The sequence below is a fragment of the Dysidea avara genome, chromosome 11 (assembly GCF_963678975.1).
Source record: "Dysidea avara chromosome 11, odDysAvar1.4, whole genome shotgun sequence".
Lineage (NCBI taxonomy): Eukaryota > Metazoa > Porifera > Demospongiae > Dictyoceratida > Dysideidae > Dysidea > Dysidea avara.
Window position 1 is genome coordinate 24059564 of NC_089282.1, and position 20794 is coordinate 24080357.

The 20794-nt window shown below is 38.5% G+C and overlaps 1 long non-coding RNA gene across 1 annotated transcript; it reads right to left on the reverse strand.

Annotated features, from left to right (window-relative positions):
• Positions 1-16042: 16042 nt before the first annotated feature.
• On the reverse strand, positions 16043-18280 carry LOC136238401 (uncharacterized). Its single transcript, XR_010692961.1, has 2 exons — positions 17952-18280; positions 16043-16855 (listed from the first exon to the last, which is right to left on the reverse strand). It is a non-coding gene; the product is annotated as an uncharacterized lncRNA (long non-coding RNA).
• Between the last annotated feature and the right edge of the window lie 2514 nt (positions 18281-20794).

Consider the following 20794-nt stretch of genomic DNA (forward strand, 5'->3'; position numbering starts at 1 on the left):
TCCGCCCAAACTCCGCCAATATGACGAGATTGGCAAATATATATAGCTAGGGTATTTCCCTCACGACAGTTTTGCGTGCACGTGTCACAGTGCATGCATGCATGCAGTGTGGCTATAAAGCACCTAATTTCATCGACTTTTCTTCTCCTCTTTTGTTCTCGCGTCCTTGATAAACTGAACTCGAGAAACACCTTGGACAGCGGTTTCGAGTTTTTTTTTTAAGGTGCCACCCCCTTCCAAACTCTGAATCCGCCCCTGGTTAGTCTCGCGTGGCCAGACCACTTTTTCTCCGTCACGGCGCTTATCGATTAGAGATTATAAGCGCCTACCCTTTTTCGGAGTAGGCGCTTATAATCTCTGATCGAGTAAGCGCCGTGACGGAGAAAAAGCGGTCTGGCCACGCGAGACTACCCCTGGTGAGGTATGTCTACCGTTAATGTTAATGAAGAGTAGCTACCTCCTGTTGAGAAGCGATTTTTTTTCATGCTGTTTCTTGTTCTACAGACCTTTTCCTTCTTCTTGCCCTGGTTGCGTCAGCCGCACCATGCATTTCACTGATTACGCAATTGTCATTCCTTAGGCCAAGAGTTCATAATATATATACTAAGGAGAGTATCCTACTCTCATATACCCCTGTAGAAAGGCGTATCGTGAAGTTATGACGTAACGACAAGATGTTGTGGTTTGTGACGTACAGGAAGCCGTAAAAGCGCAAGAATCGTTAGCACCGTTTCACACTTGCAACGCTCAGGATAGCCATATTCGCGAATGGCCTAGTAAGAAACGCCTACGAAGCGGTCTTAACCCATGAAGAAACGATTGTAGTTGGGCGAGAAACGCTTAGAGCTGGAGTTAATTTGGTAGCTAGCGACGTTGGTAGGCACGCGTTCAATCGATACCATGTTCAACTAATGACATCATTAATTATACAAAGAAAAACGGGCGAACTCAGAAGTGTTACGTCATAACTTCACGATACGCCTTTCTACAGGGGTATATGAGAGTAGGATACTCTCCTTAGTATATAGAGTGAAGTATCAATTATCGGACAATATGATGTTCGGACAGCTGCCACTCACTTCCTGGAAATCCTGCAGCTTAGGTTATTGTACCAAAAGGTAGGCTACAATAAGCAATAATTATCCTCCAACAATCATCTTTGTGTGATTAAAAGCTTAAGAGTTACAGCCAATAGTATGGTTAGTCCGATAAAATCTATGCTCGGATAAAACTATCAGTTGTCGGACTTTGATTTTTACTACCAGTAAACAATGTCCAATTTATTTCAAATTTGTATGTAAGATACCTGTACTCATTAGCTATTAATGGCCAAAAACTGGTTTCGTTATCTTTAGCATAGAGGGAGTACGAGCCTCCCAATTTTTAGCGGTATTGTCGGACGCCCTCCGCTTTAATTTAGCCATGCCCACCAACAGAGTTTGTATGCTTTTGCAACAAATACACCAGTGCTAAATCACAGAAGAAGGTAAATAAATATCTCTCAAGAGTAGAGGTGTGCTTTAAAGTTGATATTCAGGATATTTCCATTGGAACGCAGTATTTTTGGCTCCTAAATGAAAGAGATGCGCGCAAGGTGGAAAAATGAAGTTATGCAAAACCACCTTCTGACCACCTACATATACTAGTCTTGGTGTCCTATCACAAATACTGTCACGGAAATTGAAAGACTTTTCTTTCTCTGCCTTATATGGGTGAAACAAAAAGGACGAAAATGTTGCTTTGTGCATCCATAGAAGGTAGAAAATGGAACATCTTTTCATTTCTAGGTGGTATTCGTGATTGAGACACCAAGACTAACAAATATGGTTGGTCAGAAAGTTGTGCCTCGTAATTTCATTTTCCCACCTAGCGTGCATCTCCTTCATTTAGGAGCCTAAAATACTGCGTTCCAATAGAAATATCCTGAATATCAACTTTAAAACACACCTCTACTCTTGAAAGATATTTATTTACCTTCTTCTGTGGTTTAGCACTGGTGTATTTGTTGCAAAAAGCATGAACTCCGTTGGTGGGCATGGCTAAACTAAAGCGGAGGGCATCCGACAATACCGCTAAAAATTGGGAGGCTCGTACTCTCTCTATGCTAAAGATAACGAAACCAGTTTTTGGCCTTAATAGCTAATGAGTACAGGTATATTGCATACAAATTTGAAATAAATTGGACATTGTTTACTGGTAGTAAAAATCAAAGTCCGACAACTGATAGTTTTATCCGAGCATAGATTTTATCGGACTAAGCATACTATTGGCTGTAACTCTTAAGCTTTTAATCATGCAAAGCTGATTATTGGAGGATAATTATTGCTTGGTGTAGCCTACCTTTTGGTACAACAACCAAAGCTGCAGGATTCCCAGGAAGTGAATGGCAGCTGTCCGAACATAATATTGTCCGATAATTGATACTTTACTCTATCTAATCAAAAACAGCCAAGCTGTAAAAAAAGGTGCGGCCCCCATAAAGGCCATGGTGAAAAAAGATGTGAAATCCAAGGTGGCGGCCAAGAAATGGCTGTGATGGTAGGTTAATGGTTACATTCTAATAACAACAATTCAGGTGAATTTGGTGCCAAGACCAAGCGGCACAAAATTCACCTGAATTGCCGTTATTAAAATGTAACCATTAACCTACCATCACAGCCATTTCTTGGCCGCCACCTTGGATTTCACATCTTTTTTCACCATGGCCTTTATGGGGGCCGCACCTTTTTTTACAGCTTGGCTGTTTTTGATTAGATATCACTTCTTTTTGTATTTGTATACTGCAAAGCCGGCCTATGGCTGGCTTTGGGGCTTTTTTAACCCATGTGTTTTTTTCTTTACCACAGGAAGAAGAAAAGAACTTAAAGAAGAATTTTAGTACTTCAATTATTTTTGATTTTATTAGTAATTATACAAATTATATACATATATTTATTACATGCTCATTATTCCCCACAGGATTTTTTTGCAGCTGATTTCTCTACTGGGTGACTTGAAATATAGCTGAACTATATACAGGATGGTTTCTTTGTAGCTGAACTCTCTGTAACAGGTGATTTGTTTGCAGCTAAACTCTCTACATGGTGGTGTCTTTATAGCCGAACTCTCTACATGATGGTTTCTTTGTAGCTGAACTCTCTATAAGGTGACTTCGTCTAGCTGAACTCTCTACAGGGTGATTTTTTTGTAGCTGAACTCTCTGCAGGGTGATTTGTTTGCAGCTGAACTCTCTACATGATGGTTTCTTTGTAGCTGAACTCTCTACAAGGTGACTTCGTCCAGTTGATCTCTCTACGGGGTGATTTGTTTCTAGCTGAACTCTCTACAGGTGAATTGTTTGCAGCTAAACTCTCTACATGGTGGTTTCTTTGTAGCTGAACTCTCTACAAGGTAACTTCTTCTCTACAGGGTGATTTGTTGTAGTTGAATTCTCTACTAGGTGGTTTGTATGAGGCTGAACTCTCTACATGGCGGTTTCTTTGTAGCTGAACTCTCTACAGAGTGATTTGTTTGCAGCTGAACTCTCTACATGATGGTTTCTTTGTAACTGAACACTCTACAAGGTGACTTCTTCTAGCATGATCTTTCTACAGGGTGAATTGTTGTAGCTGAACTATCTACAAGGTAACTTCTTCTAGCTGATCTCTATACAGGGTGATTTGTTTGTAGTTGAATTCTGTACAGGTGGTTTCTTTGTAGCTGAACTCTGTACATGATGGTTTCTTTGTAGCTAAACTCTTTACAAGGTGACTTCTTCTAGCTGAACTCTCTACGGGGTAATTTCTTTGTAGCTGAACTCTCTATATGATGGTTTCTTTGTAAATGAACTCTCTACAAGGTGAATTCTTCTACCTGATCTCTCTACAGGGTGATTTGTTTGTAACTGAACTCTGTACAAGTGCGTTTTTGTGGGTGATCTCACTGCAGGTTGATTTGTTTGTAGCTGAACTCACTAAAGGGTGATTTTGCTTGTAGCTGAACTCCTTGCATTGTATCTAGTTTCTAGCTGATCTCTCTACAGGGTGATTTGTTTGTAGCTGATCTCTCTACAAGTTGATTTGTGTGTAGCTGATCTCTCTGCAGGTTGATTAATTTGCAGCCGATCTCTCTACAAGGTAATTTGTTTGTAGCTGAACTGTCTATAAAGTGATTTATTTGTAGCTGATCTCTCTGCAGGTTGATTTGTTTTAGCTGAACTCTCTACAGGGTGATTTACTTGTAGCTGAACTCCTTACATTGTGACTAGTTTCTAGCTGATCTCTCTACAGGGTGATTTGTTTGTAGCTGATCTCTCTACAAGTTGATTTGTGTGTAGCTGATCTTTCTACTGGTTGATTTGTTTGTAGCCGATCTCTCTACAGGGTAATTTGTTTGTAGCTGAACTCTGTACAAGGTGCTTTTTTGTAGGTTATCTCACTGCAGGTTGATTTGTTTGTAGCTGAACTCACTAAAGGGTGATTTGCTTGTAGCTGAACTCCTTACATTGTGTGTAGTTTCTAGCTGATCTCTCTACAGGGTGATTTGTTTGTAATTGATCTCTCTACAAGTTGATTTGTGTGTAGCTGATCTCTCTGCAGGTTGATTTGTTTGTAGCCGATCTCTCTATAGGGTAATTTGTTTGTAGCTGAACTCTCTATAAGGTGATTTGTTTGTAGTTGATCTCTCTGCAGGTTGATTTGTTTTAGCTGAACTCTCTACAGGCTGATTTGTTTGTAGCCGATCTCTCTACAGGGTAATTTGTTTGTAGCTGAACTCTCTACAAGTTGATTTGTGTGTAGCTGATCTCTCTGCAGGTTGATTTGTTTGTAGCCGATCTCTCTACAGGGCAATTTGTTTGTAGCTGATCTCTCTACAGGGTGATTTTTTTGTAGCTGACCTCTCTTCAGGGTGATTTGTTTCTAGCTGATCTCTCTACAGGGTGATTTTTTGTAGCTGACCTCTCTTCAGGGTGATTTGTTTCTAGCTGATTGCTCTACAGGTTGATTTGTTTGTAGATGAACTCTCTACAGGGTAATTTGCTTGTAGCTGAACTCCTTACTTTGTGTCTAGTTTGTAGCTGATCTGTCTACAGGGTGATTTGTTTGTAGCTGAACTCCTTACATTGTGTGTAGTTTCTAGCTGATCTGTCTACAGGGTGATTTGTTTGTAGCTGATCTCTCTACAAGTTGATTTGTGTGTATATAGCTGATCTCTCTGCAGGTTGATTTGTTTGTAGCCGATCTCTCTACAGGTAATAGCTGAACTCTCTATAAGGTGATCTGTTTGTAGCTGATCTCTCTGCAGGTTGATTTGTTTTAGCTGAACTCTCTACAGGGTGATTGCTTGTAGCTGAACTCCTTACATTGTGTCTAGTTTCTAGCTGATGTCTCTACAGGGTGATTTTTTGTAGCTGAACTCTCTTCAGGGTGGTTTGTTTCTAGCTGATCTCTCTACAGGTAGATTTGCATTGATTTGTTCATTGCTGATCGCTCTAAAGGTAATTGATTTGTTGCAGTTGAACACCCTGCAAAGTGTTTTGTTTGTAGCTGATCACTCTAAAGGGTAATTTGTTTGTAGCTGAACTCTCTCCACAGTGACTTGTGTGTAGCAGAATTCTGTGTAACTGAATTCTCTAGAGAGTGACTTAATTGTAGCTGAATTCTCTACACAGTGCATGACTTGTTTATAGCTGAACTTTCTTCAGTGTGACTTGTATTGTTCTGAATCTCTATAGTGGTATATTTGCTTAACTCTCCACATGGTGACTGTCTTCTTGCTGAACTGTCTATAAGATTAACTGTTTGCAGCTGAACTCCCTACAGAATAACTTGTGATGTAATAAAATTCTATAATGGAGTAAATAAATTAGCCGAATGCTCTATTAGGGTGACTGTTCTATTAGAGTATCTCGATCTCGCATTTGCTACACGGAGTTGGCTTTCGAATCATAACTCAGTGGTTTGTAATCCGATTCTTCTGTACTACTGCAAGGACTTTCTATGAAGATTATTCCAGCTATACACCGATTTTCAGCTCATTGCTCTAAGCGGTTTGCCTAGTAGGCGTGAAAACTAATACTTTTCTATTCATAAAAATCGATCGCGTAATTGTGACACAGGTTGGGATTTGTGTCATATCTCCATGGTCTTTATCTCGATTCCTTTCAAACCACCAAAAGGCACTCCTACGATGGTTACTCCATCTACATAGCAATTTGCAACTCATTCCATGAAGCGGTTTACCCTGTAGGCGTGACAACAAATCGATCTTGTTTTACGCGAATAATCGGTCATAACTCCTGAACCATTCATCGGATTTGTACCAAATTTGATGCTAGGATTCGCCTTTGGACTCCCTTTCTGTGTGCCAAATTTCAAGGCGATCGGAGTACGCGTTTGCTTGTTATAGCAATTTTTGCAAGTGTGCGAAAAGACGAAGAAGAAAAAAAACGAAGAAAAAAAAACGAAACTTTGGCAGCTCGTATCTCGGAAATGGCTGGAGCGATTTCCTTCAAATTTGGAATGTAGACTCCCTTGGCTGGCGGGCAACTGTGTAGCAAATTTGGTTCCAATCAGATAAGTGATCACCGAGATACAAAGGTGTGAAAATGACGTTTTCGTTCTTCCTGTCAATATACTCACGGTGTGGCGCGCCGGATTCTTGGGCCGCACGACACACTACCGTGTGTCTTGAACTCACGGTGTGGCGCGCCGGCTTCTTGGGCCGCACGACACACTACCGTGTGTCTTGATATTATGAACTCTTGCTTAGGCGTATGAGCTCAGGGGCGGATCTAGGATTTATAAAAGGGGGGGGCTAACTCAAGGTACTTCGCATGCTGGAACTAGGGGGGTCTGGGGGCATGCCCCCCCCCTCCCCCCCCCCCCCCCCCCCCCCCCAGGAAAAATTTGAAAAATAGATGCTAAAATACTGCAATTTGGAGACATTTCCACATAAAATTCATAATATTTTCTGCCTGTAGATATTTTATATACTGCCTTTAGATTATAGGTATGGCTCTCTGAAGCATTTTACTAATGGAAAAGTTTGGGTAGGTACAGACAACCAAGTCCCCTCTCACAATTGCACAACACTGAATAGGTGCATGTTAGAATAATAATGTTGAAAGTGGAAAATTTTGAAATTTGAACAATACAAGATTAAATCTGAGAGCATTTTCAATGGAAATTGTGTACCTGAATTAAGTATTGCCACACACATTAACTACACAAGTAGATGAATGTAGCCCTTTAAACAGACCATGCACTTCATTGTATGGGCAGATTTGGAAAAATTCCATAACAGAACCAACTACATGTTTCCAGTGAATGTTCTATTAGAGTAGTTAGCTGACTGCTCTATTAGAGTATCTCGATCTTGTACACCTCCAATGCTGATCCGGGTCCTTGTTGCATAAACATTAACATAAATCCACTAATAATGCCTTGGAAAGATGTTTATAAGGTGGTTTTATGAGTATTTGTATTATTGGTGATCATATAATTATGCTAAGACAAAATTTCAATATATTACTCAGCATATTGATCAAGTAAAGCCTAAATATGAAGGGGGGGGCTTCAGCCCCCAACCCCCCCCCCCCCCCCCCTGGATCCGCCACTGGAGCTTCCGGTTTAAACACACTGAGAGGACATCATGTTATAAGGAAAATCGCGTTGCCCATTATGCTATGCTAGCTATGTAGTGTGATGTAGCTAATTAGTCAGCATAAAGACCTAGCCGGTATTTTATTTGATGGTGACTTGAAGTTTCGTGATCACACACAGTTGCCAGTAAAGCCTGAACAAGGCAAAAGAACTCTTTATTTAACCTTAATCAGATCAACTTTATTGTATTGGTCTCCTTTGTGGCGGCCCAATCTCATTAAGGATATTTTGATATTGGAAAGAATTCAGCGACATGCCACTAAATTCATTTAAAAATGATTTTTCTATGGATTATAAGGCAAGACTAATTGATCTTAAAATTTTATCGTTAACGTATATATTCGAGCTATAAACATTCTATTTTTCATAAGTAGATCATTAAAGCCTCCTACCCCCAGTTTTAATATTTCTAACTATGTCACTTTCAACAGTTCTATTACAAGATCTTCAAACATCAAACTATGTCACAAGATTTCAACCAACTCAAGATGTGCTAACTCCTATTTTATAGACTTCCCAGATTATAGAATGCTCTGTCAATAATTGATCTTACACCCTTTCTTTCGACACCATTAAGCAAAAATTATAAAGAACTATTTATGGGATCATTTTTTAATTCAAATAATAATTGTACTTTCCATTTTGTATGCCCTTGTTGTAATTGTGCTAAGCTCCCTTACCCTTGCAACTATCATTGTAATTAATTTTAGTTGTAGTTAGTATTTACTGTAATTTTTAAGTTGTAGTTAAATAAGTAGTTTTTATAGGCTTTTGGCATTGATTGTCATTTCTCCTTCAGATCACTGCATGCTAATCGTATACTGTCTTATCTTCACCATCTTTGTAATTCTGCATGTGTATCTGTAAAGCAATAAAAAAATAATTGGCTTGGGACTAATTAGTAAATCCTTTGAGTTTCTTGAGCCAGAGATGGTTGGGAAATTATATAAATCACCAGTACGACCAATACTGGAATATAGCAATCTAATATTGGGACTAGTGTTGTTCCAGTATCAGCTAGTTATTACAGTTCTAGTTCCAGTTTTGGAACCATAATCTTTAAAATTACAGTTCTAGTTCTAGTTCTGGAACCATAACCTTTAGAATTACAGTTCTAGTTCCAGTTCTGGAACCATAATCTTTAAAATTACTATAACAGTTCTAGTTCCAGTCTGGAACCATAATCTTTAGAATTACGGTTCTATATAGTTCCAGTTCTGGAATCATAATTTTTAGAATTACAGTTCTAGTTTCAGTTCAGGAGCCATGACATTTACTTGATATTCTAGAACAACACTTATTTTAACTTAAGTATTATTAACTCTTGGTATTACCAAAAGCCCATAATGAAATATGGAGACTCACTATTAAGTTATATAAGCTAATATGCTACAGGTTTACTTGTTTCCAGTGTTGGGCAAGTTACTTTGTAAAAGTAACTAGTTACATATTACATATTACTTGGAACTGAACTATTTAGTTACAGTTACATATTACCCATAAAATAAAGTAACTGTAATAATATTACATATTATATTACTTTGTGTCCACAGTCTTAAGCTGTCACGTGTGAAACTACCACCTTATCACGTGACATGATTGCGTTGTTGGACAATATGCAAATCTTGGTTATAAGTAAGAAGCTGGTGAATAAGCTCCATTCAGTAGGCCTCGTTACTTCGTTGTGGCTAGGCGTTACTCAGAGGATAACTAACGAGATTAGTAACTTCGTTACTTGTAGTAATAATATTACGTAATATTAGACTCGTTACAGTAACTATATCACTTAGGTAACGCGTTACATTTGTAAGTAAAGTAGCTTGCGTTATATTACCTGTTTTTATAGCGTATTTCGTTATATTACTTTGTTACAAAAAAAGTAATAATATTACGTAACGCGTTACATAAGTAACGCGTTACATAAGTAACGCGTTACTCCCAACACTGCTTGTTTCATATATGTAGCTAATACTGTATAGTATGTATAGCCAATACTGTATAGTAGTTATCAGCATTATTACACTAACAACTATAACCCTAACACTCTATAGGGTGGTACTAAAAGACTTGTAGCTACATGTGATTATCAAACACTGAACCAGACCAGCGGCGGAGCAAGTAGTTGATATGAGGGGGGGCTGGGCTGACCCAGACTTATTTCTATAGTTTGGTAAGGTGAGACCAAAAAAAAAAGAAAAAAGGTCACAACCAACTGACAAGAGCTTTCCACCTCATCAGCTTTTTTTTTTTTTCCCGGGGTGCACCTCATCAGCTACCATTTTTAGCTGATAAACTACATAAAAATCCTTACATAGCTCGCTACACACTGACTACTTTTATTAGAGTGACTGCTCTATTAGAGTATCTCGATCTTATCACGGTTTTCAGCCCCACTCCAAGAAAGATAATTTCGGTGTGATATCATTCTGAGGGGGGCTAAGCCCCCTAGCCCCCCCTTTCCACCGCCTATGAACCAGACTTAACATGTGACTGAGCCAGCATTTTGCATTCTGTTCTAATATTATAGCTAATTAGTTGTTTCAAGCAGTTTTTAGCGCATTGATGTATACATGGTTGTAATCAACGTTGAAACCGGGTCACTACTGCTGACCCGGATGACCCACTGACAGGGCCGCCCACAGGGGGGGGGGGGGGGGGGGCAACTGGGGCATTTTCCCCGGGCCCCAGCCTGAAAGGGGCCCCAGGAGGCCCCATGAAGGGCCCCCTGAATACCTGTTTAAAAGATCGATATACTCTAATAGAGCAGTCAGATCTAAATACTCTAATAGAGCAGTCACAGTATTCTTCAGAGGAGCAGTGTAGCAAACTTATAGATAAGGAGATATGGTTGGTGATGGGCAGTTATATTGTCATTGCCAGCAGGTTGTGACCTTTTTTTTTTTTTTTTTTTTTTTTTGGTCTTCACCTTACAACTTGGGTCAAGGGCCCCACTTTAACTCTTTGCCCTGGGCCCCTTAATTTCTCTGTGCGGCCCTGCCCACTGACCCGGATTAATTAGAGCCGAGACGTGTTTCGGCTAGTCTCGAGCGAGCGAACGAGTCTACATTTTGAGCGTTCGATTCGTGTTGAGTAAATATTGCAACTTCAGGCTATAGCTAGGCATTCCAGCCCGATTTTTAAATTATGGAAAAACAGGCTTTTTATATGCTCAATAGATAGAGTATTGATTGCCGATCTCAGAAATATATAGTTTGTTGGGTTGGAATTAGTTACTTTGGCGTGCACAGTGCTTAAAAACTAAAAAAAGGTACATTTTTTCTCCAGGGCTCCCCATACATTTTAAAGGGAAAAATGGCACAATTGAATCAGGAAGCCATCTAGCAATCTGGACTATCTTGAAACTGCAGTTGCTTCTAGCTGCAAGTTTGTACATGTAATGAGAGTAACTTCAGGTCTTATTGGATCTCAGTGATCTTTGTATACTTTGTGGTGAGCAAATATGCTTCACCTATTGCACACTTCTCAATACAATGGTGTATACCCATATAGGCAAGTGGCTATCTCAAGTTGGTAAAAACATCAAGTTAACAACTTATAAAGGTAAACAACTAAAGTGGAGGTGCCACAATGATGCAACAATACCTAAGGTGGAGTTGTGGTTCAATTATGGCATTGTTATGCCGACTTTGAAGTGGTTCATACTTTTGAGCTGATGACTCAACCATCAGAAAATTGCTCTCGAGCTGAAAATCGCTAACCCGAGTGAAGTAACTACGCACTTTAAAGTAAGCACCAGTGACTACCTTCCACCCGACAGTAGGTTTTTTAAAGTTTTAAAGTATTCTACATATATTACAAGGCTTGAAAAGATTACAAAACAACACAAAACGTACTTATATGTAACGCACACGATAAAACTAAGATTTTCATGATGATCAGCGTGTGGACAAACCCCACAGCGATTTTCATCTTCATTGGAGCTCAGATGACGGAACAATCCCAAGTTAAACACGAGTTGTCATTTTGTGCCAGGGTTCTATTGGGGAAAATACGGAGAATTTTTTTTTATTAAAAAATCTCGGATACTGGAATGCCTACTATAGCTGTAGGTTGAAGACCAAAAAAAAAAAAAAAAAAAAAAGGCCTTCACCTACTGACAATAGCTACCCCTCACCATAGATACCCTCAGTTTCGTGCTACATACTACACTTACTAACAAATGGGCGTGGCTGAGCGTATGTTGGTAATGCGATAAGTGGGCGTGGCTCACGAAAGAGCTATGCGATAACGTTTATAAGTTTCCATGTCGTCAAACGAACAATTTTGTTTCTCACGTGATCCAATCCGGGTCAGACCCGGATAAATTGTAAACCGGGTCAGACCCGGATGACCCGGAGAAAATGTGACCCGGATGACCCGCCCCGGGCGAATTTTTTTTTTGGGCACACTTTGGACTTAGAAAATTTTCACGAAATATTTTTTTCCGGATAATGTTGTGTACGTATCCTGGATACTGACATGTTCAAGACTAGTTAGCAGTGCCAACAACGTCGTGCTCTCCGCCAGGCTGGCAGCCGCTAGAAAAGAAGGGCGAAAAAATTGAGCCAGTTTAGAAGAACTCTTAGTTTCTCCTGCCTTTTTTTCAGAAGGACTGTTCTTACCTTGTTTCTCTCACTGGCTGCCTTGCTGGCTGCCTCATCATTATGAACTGATTTGTCAGTGGCGTCTCGCATTATCTGGCAGCACAGAGCTATTCACAGGTATTGGTGAAACTGATTATGTGAGTGTGAAGCAGCTTGTGTTTTATTCTTGTGACACCACTATGTGATTCTTGTAACACCACTATGTGTGTGTGTGTGTGTGTGTCTCGTTTTTGTGCTATGTAATGTACCTATCAATGTCACGCCCCACCTACCCCAGGTCGGGCAGCAGGTGGGGATTTGTAGGGGATTTGTCACCCAAGCTCGTCCCCAGGGTAGGGGCATTTGCAACACGAATATCCGTACTTTTTCATACTGTTGTGATTCCCGGGATAATTAGTAGGGGATTCGTAACTCAAAAGTTGTCCCCAGGGTTGGGGAATTTGCATTCTCGCATTTGCAAATCCCCAACAGTCTCCACCTCTGCCCGACCTGGGGTAGGTGGGGCTTGACATTGATAGGTGCATAACTGTTTGTACCTCCTGCAAGGAAGAACAGCTTAAGCCGATTGCATTGAGTTTAAACAATAAATCAAATCTGTGCGTGCGTGTGCTTGTGTGTGTGTGTGTCACTATAGGTGTTACGAATTCTCTCATGGAAGAACGGCTCTGCCGAATGTGTTGAGTTTAAATTTTAAAAAATTCTGACATTTGTTAACTTATCTGCTTTACCAGTTATAACTGAACAAGGGATGGTCACTACCTATGTATGGTCCTGTAAAACCATCTGTGACTGTGATCAAGATATTTGATCAACCTTGATTTCATCTCAGAAAAAGGGGACAAAGCTTAATTTACTGTTTTGCTAAAACAAGCCACTTGATTGCCTCTTTTAAGTCAGTAGAAATTAACATCACAGTGTTGATCTCTTGGTTGATCGCTGTCGTGGATAGTTTTACAGGAGTATTATATATGTGTGAACAAGCAGTTGTGCTTTTGATGGGTTTAATAAAGAGATGTTTTGGTCCTTGGACGCTATGATATTTGTTGTATTGGAGATAACTTTGATTCAACCAGTTCTACGACTATGCTGCTGTAATCTATGGGCCTGATTATTAGGGTGACATTAACAGAGTTGAATCACTTAAACACAGAGCTTCAAAACTAGTTAGTGACTTTCATCGTTATGAAAGATTACAACCACCCACCTTAGTATACAGAAAATTTAGAGAGCCACATATCAAAAATTGAATGGTAACATGCACCAATCCTTGCAGCTTACCAGATCCACCATTTCCCATTGACATTCAATTGTACAAGCATACAGTGCATGAAAGTTTGTGAAGAAATAATTATTTTCTAAAGAATAATAATTGAACATTGGAATGCACTACCGAAACATGTTGTAATGGTTGACAATTTTAAGTGAGATTACTATAAAAATTAAAAAATGTGATTTGAATTGATCAGCCATCTGTCTTAACCTTATTAAGTATTAAAGGAAGACATACAAAAGCATGATAATTGTGTGTTTGTTATTTTATTGTTGTAATATCAAGTGACTACAAGTTTAAGCACACAATTCACAATATAAAGTAATATTTTTCCCTAATTTGCCACTCAGATGTTCCTTGTACCACAGAAATGTTGCTGTTCTATGTACATTATAGGTATATTATATTAGGTAATGATTCACTACTTTATTATGTGGTGATGATTTTGTGTGATGGTCTATGATTGAGTGTAATGTTCTTAATTTGTAGGTGGATTCACATTGTTATTGTGAATGATTTACTTCTCGTCTAAATGAGGTGTGGAACAATGAGTCCGTACTATGGTGATCTTGTGAGATGACTGATCTATGTTTAATGATGAACAATTTGACTGTGAGCATTCAAGGGTAACAGCAACAACAAAAGACATGATTGAAGTTTTGCATTTAGTTGTATATTACAATAGCACCAGTGTGTGTATTGTAAAGCACCTTTACACAACTAATTTTTGTTGATGGCTACATGTTAATGATATCACCCTCTTTAAGAAAATGGTATATTCTTTTTGCTGGAGTGTAGCCAATCGTATTTTGCTGTACATAGAGTGTATGCTCACCTCAATATGCTAGCTGTATCCTCACACCTGAAGGCTGCATCAGTGTTAGTGTAGTAGATTTAGTGCAAGTTATTTGCTATTTTATCCAATGGTAAATTTGCAGAAGTACTATTATTACTCCATGATTTATAAGGTAATTGTGCTTGAAAACTTATTGTCCTTTACTGTCTAAATAATGCCTGCATGGCTGACAGCTGTAAAGAAATTACTCGTACAGTGCTTCCTGACCCCTAGGTACCAAGACATGTTCAGATAATCAAAGCCTATTTTTATACAGAGTTACTCTAATGAAATGAACGCCTTAGACGAAATACTCTAATAGAACAGACACATCTACTGTAAGTAAGTGTGTTGATAGTCGAAGGTCAGATAATCAAGTATTCACTTCTATTAGGTGTGATATTTAATCCATTGTTGTGACAGCTATAGTGGATACTTTATGTGTGTACTAATTGTGTCACCATATCATCTCTTGTACAACTAATGATAGCCTAAAGAATTAAGGGGATAAAAAATGAAGTTGTGAAGTTTACTCTCCCATATACTACTGGTATCAGTTCTCAGGTGCTATAATATAAGAGCACATGTCATTCAAAATTTCCGCAATAAAAATCAATGCATCCTCGTCAATTTTATAGAGTACATCTACTGTCCTTCTTTATGCATGTATGAACTTGAAGTGCTATTGTTACTAACACTTTACAGTGACCAGCACTGAAGGTCTATTAGTGTGTTAGTGTCAGGTCATTTGGGTTGCATTTCAAGGGACTTAATGTGGAGCTGTACTCATGCACCATTTGAGAATGTTTTTGGTGTCTTAAGTGATATATGGAGCCACACCCACATCCTCTATGGTATTATGCCCACTTATTGGGTTTGTGTTGTTGTACGCAACAAGTCTGCATGGCATCAAGAAAAGTGCTATGCCTGCTTATGGGAGCCTGTAGACTACCATGGAACCACACCCACTTATTGATCATTGGATATGTGTGTTTTGATACCTGTAGCTACTTGTTCATTTTCTTTTGCATACAATTCTTCCTGTTGGTCGACAACCTTGACTTGCACCATGTAACTCTTACTCCTGAATTTAAAAAGCATTGATGGATTATCTAACTGTAGAACCTCTCTTAAAGTACCCTCCACTATAAAGAAAAATTTCTGTGGTTCCTATAGAATACAATTTAAAGGACAAACTCTCAGTAAGATTTCCTCAGTTGGTCTCAAACTGTTCGTTACATACGTACGTAGTGGTTCCAATAGATAAGTTTATATATATGTACATAATTATACCATACATACACTAGGTCATTCAACATATGCTTGACTCATACTGTACGGGAGCAGTTCTAATTACCAATAATATTAGAAATGTTCCTGTACAACAACCTGTATAAGAGATAGCACTGAGAATTTACAAATTTGTCTATATACAATGAAACCTCTTAAAGATTGGTAATTTTTGTCCTTTATAAAAAAGATGTACCTTAACTGTATGGTTGAGTCATATACGTAGAACTATGTACTACATTAGCCAGCAAGTAGACTGTCAGTCACTCAATTAAATGGTTAACAGTAATCACATCTGTGGATCACAATTCCTGCACAGTATGTAACATAGTTATTAGAAACTACAGTGAGTTTCTTTTCTGTTTTCATCAGCTCCCACATATTTACCCATTATTGCAGATTTAACAATTATTTTGTCTGAATAACAAAAAAACTTGAATATGCAGCAAAAGTACAACATTTGTATATAGGTACCTAACTAGTCTCACATGCCAGACAGTTTGTGTGGGGGCGAGAAATAAACAGTCTGATCACTGTTGTACACTTTCTATGAATAAACTGACATGCAATTAGATTACATCACACTATTGTTTTGTGGCAAGGATGAATCGTGCCAGTCACGTCTGAGCAAGCTGAGGTAAATTTTGTGGCAAGAATGAATCGTGGCAAGGATGAATCGTGCCAGTCACGTCTGAGCAAGCTGAGGCGAATTTTGTGGCAAGGATGAATCATGCCAGTCACGTCTGAGCAAGCTGAGTCGAAAATTGTACTGGTAATGTCATGATGTATTTGAAACATTGCTGAAGGTCTTCCTCGACAATTCCACTACTTCACAAATCCAATGATTATAAGAGCTCTGTACAAGGGGAACAAATATCCTGGCATTGTTAAACTTCAGTCCTTTATTACAGTAAGAATTTGAATAATTGGTGTTTGTTTTATAGAGCCCGCAAGGCAATCTGATTGGCTCTGCCAACATTCCACAGTGGTCACAGAATGTGTGCAACAGTGACTAGAAGCTTATTTTCCACCCCCACACAAACTGTCTGGCATGGAGACTAGTTGGAACAATGAGTCCTTATTCTCACAGTGATTGCATAAAGATGAGATGACTTCGATCCAATAAGCATTTCTTGGCATTCTGTAGTGTGTTAGGTTACCTCATTAGACGTTGAATTCCCTAGCCAGTTGCTTGCAATATCTGAGTTTCCACCTACAAATAAGAACATCATACCCAATACACACAACATCACACAAAATCATGACCACGTTACCACATAATAAAGTGGTGATGAAAATTAAAATATCTATAATACACCTATCAATGTATTTACAGGGAGAATTGACACAAAACTGTTGCCGCACTATAGGACATTAATTTTGATAATCATTCATTAAGCACACAAGTATACTTTTTCTTGTAACTTGTCATATCTCTGTGTGGATAAGTGAGGATTTGACACAATAGGTTTGCCCTTCTATGGGTCATTTGACATTCAGCTGTTAGAAATCCCCATATATGCCCAAGGGCAGGATAGTAGGGTAATACATTGATAGGTGAATTAACGTATATAACAGTAGCATCTCTATAGGGCAAGGAACATCTCTAAGTAGCGAAATGTTATTTTCTATTGGGACTTAATGTCACTACAAATATCAGTCACTTAATTGTACCTACAATAGAATAGCAAATAATTTTTCACATTTCTTTCTGAGAAAGTAGAATTTGGTAATACTAATAAGATGACAAAAACCACAACTGATGTTCAGCAACATAATATTATAGTTCCAATACTCAGTAGGACCATCTGCACAGTCGTAGATGGTTTTACAGCTAGAACCACACATAGGTAGTGACCATCCCTTGTTCAGTTATAACTGGTACAACAGATAAAAACAAACAAGTTATCTAATGTCAGATTTAAAAAAAAAATTAAAACTCAACACATTCGACAGAGCCGTTCTTCCATGAGAGAATTCGTAACACCTATAGTGACACACACACACACACACACACACACACACACACACACACACACACACACACACACACACACACACACACACACACACACACACACACACACACACACACACACACACACACACACACACACACACACACACACACACACACACACACACACACACACACACACACACAATTTGATTTATTGTTTAACCTCAATGCAATCGGCTTAAGTTGTTCTTCCTTGCAGGAGGTACAAACAGTTTAATACATAGCACAAAAACGAGACACACACACACAGTGGTGTCAAGAATAAAACACAAACTGCTTCTTCACCAACCTGTGAATAGCTCTGTGCTGCCAGGTGATGCGAGACGCCACTGACAAATCAGTTCATAGTGATGAGGCAGCCAGCGAGGCAGCCAGTGAGAGAAACAAGGTAAGAACAGTCCTTCTGAAAAAACGGCAGGAGGAAAGAGTTCTTCTAAACTGGCTCAATTTTTTCGCCCTTCTTTTCTAGCGGCTACCAGTCTGGCGGAGAACACGACGTTGTTGGCCCTGCTAACTAGTCGGCTTCAACATGTCAGTATCCAGGATACGTACACAACATTATCCGGAAAAAAATATTTCGTGAAAATTTTCTAAGTCCAAAGTGTGCCCAAAAAAAAAATTCGCCCGACGCGGTTTCAACGCTGGTTGTAATACATACATCTTTTATGAAGTTATACTACATTAAGTGCTTTTGTCTGCAGATAAATTCTGGTCTTATAATAAGAACATAAAATCTCATTGGCAAAAGCTGTATTTTATTTTATTTTTTTTTATTTTAACTGCTTTTTAATGCAGGCAAGGCCTGCATTAATGGTCTGTGGGCAACTGGTGCCCACAGCCAGAAAAAGTATACGTACAACTTACATTTACAATTGAATGTATAAAATTACAATGAAATTAAGTTAGCTGGCTAAGGTTATTACATACATTTACATTTGGTATATAGTTGAACTATCCTATAATTTTAAAACTTACATGTGTATTTAATAATAAACTTACTTATATAGCTAAGTACTTATTTTAAGAGAGAGCGAGAAGAAAAAAAAAATTAATTACTGCTGAAGTTTGGTGGACGAGGAGACTTGGAGCAGGTACTACAAGGGCAAAGAAAGTGCATACTGTGAGGATTGTCAGAGTTAAAATTGTTTGTAAAATGCTGCCAAAAGATCTTGAGTAACTGTGATTTAATGGTGGAAAAAGGTTGATTTAAGTCAAGTACTGGTAGACTGTTGTAGGTTCTTGGTAATCTGTTAAAGTAGAAGTTACTTTGTTTGTTGGATGATGTAAAATTGTGTTGAAGCTTGTTACTGGTGGAGGATCTGGTAGGATTGCGGCAAAAGTTGACATAGTTACTGATATTGAAATGATTAGATGGATGCTGGATTGATTTTACGAAGAAAAGTATGTCATAAAGATCATAGGTGTACATCAGTGGTAGTATGTTAAGTTTGATAAGACGTGTTTTGTAATCAGTTACATAGTCATTTAGAATAAATTTGGTTGCCCGGCATTGGATTCTTTCTAAAGCAGAGATGTCGCAAATAAGGTAGGGGTGCCATAAAGGAGAACAGTAAAGTAATTGTGATCGAACTAATGCTAAATACAAAGTTTTCTTGGTTGGAATGTCAACTGAGTGGCTGAAGGTACGTCTCAGTAGTCCAAGGGTTCTATAGGCTTTAGCTGATATATGGTTATAATGATTTTTCCAAGATAAATCAGTTGATAAAATGACACCGAGGTCACGGTGAGTACTACTAGTTTTGATTATAGTGTCGTCTATGAAATAGGATGTGGGGAATGTTGTATTAAATGATAGATGTATAAACTTGCTGGTATTAAAAAATTGGTTCCAATCTCTAGACCGGTTTGCCATTGAATCAAGGTCTTGTTGAAGTTGTATGGAGTCTAGATGTTCAAGAATTTGTTTATAGCATTTTGTGTCATCTGCAAAGGAGAGAGCATTAGAGGAACGGACAGATAAAAATAAGTCATTGATGTAGATAAGAAATAAAAGTGGTCCTAGAATACTCCCTTGAGGCACACCTGATAGGACTGGTAAGAAGGTGGAATATGAACCATTAAGGCGAACGCATTGCTGTCTGTTGTTGAGGTAAGATCTAAACCACCACCAAAGATTGCCAGTGATACCGATTTTCCAGAGTTTTAAAAGTAATTCATTGTGGGGAACTCTGTCAAATGCTTTTGCAAAGTCTAAGTATATTACATCTGTTTGAATTTTACAGTGTTCATGAATACTGTTTAAAAATATGAGAAGTTGTTGTGAAGTTGAACAGCCTTTCATAAATCCGAATTGACACATAGAGATGACATTGGAAATGGAGGCTATAACTTTGTTGTATATTAATCGTTCAAGTACTTTTGATGCAACATAAAGCAGAGATATAGGTCTGTAGTTGGTGGCACTATTTTTGTCACCAGATTTAAAGATAGGAGTAATACAGTGAATTTGCCATTCAGAAGGTAGTGAGTAGTAGTGGATAGCATAGGAAAACAAATAGTGCAGAGGTTTGACTAGACCAGATGCACAGTGTTTTAGAATTGCTGGACTGATTCCATCGATACCAGTTGCCTTGTGAGGATCCAGAGATAATAATACATCATAAACGTCTTCTTCAGAGATGTAAATTGAGTCAAGGGACACACTTGCTTGGGGCATATTTTCAAAATTAGGAAGGGAATAAGTACTTCGAGAGAACACTGAGTAGAAGTATTTGTTAAATAAATTAGCTTTGTCAAAGTCTTGAGAGGCAGAAGTATTGTCATAAAATATTGTGGAAGGGATGGAAGCAGATTTGGTATGGTTTAATATGACCAATTCCAGTTCCAGTATTAGTTCCAGTACTTGATAAAATTTCTTTATAGTTCTAGTTCTAGTTCCAGTCTTGAAGAAAGTAAAATTATAGTTCAAGTCCAGTTCCAGTCTTAAGAAAAGCAAAAATTATTGTTCCAGTTCCAGTTCTAGTTCTAGAACTGGAACTGGAATAAAAAGGGCAGAAACTGGAATTATTTTAGTTCCAGTACTGAGAACTGGAACAACACTAATTGGGACCTACTTTATTTTAGCCTGATCGAAGAAAATTTGAAAATGGGCGACGTAGCTAGAGCCACCTG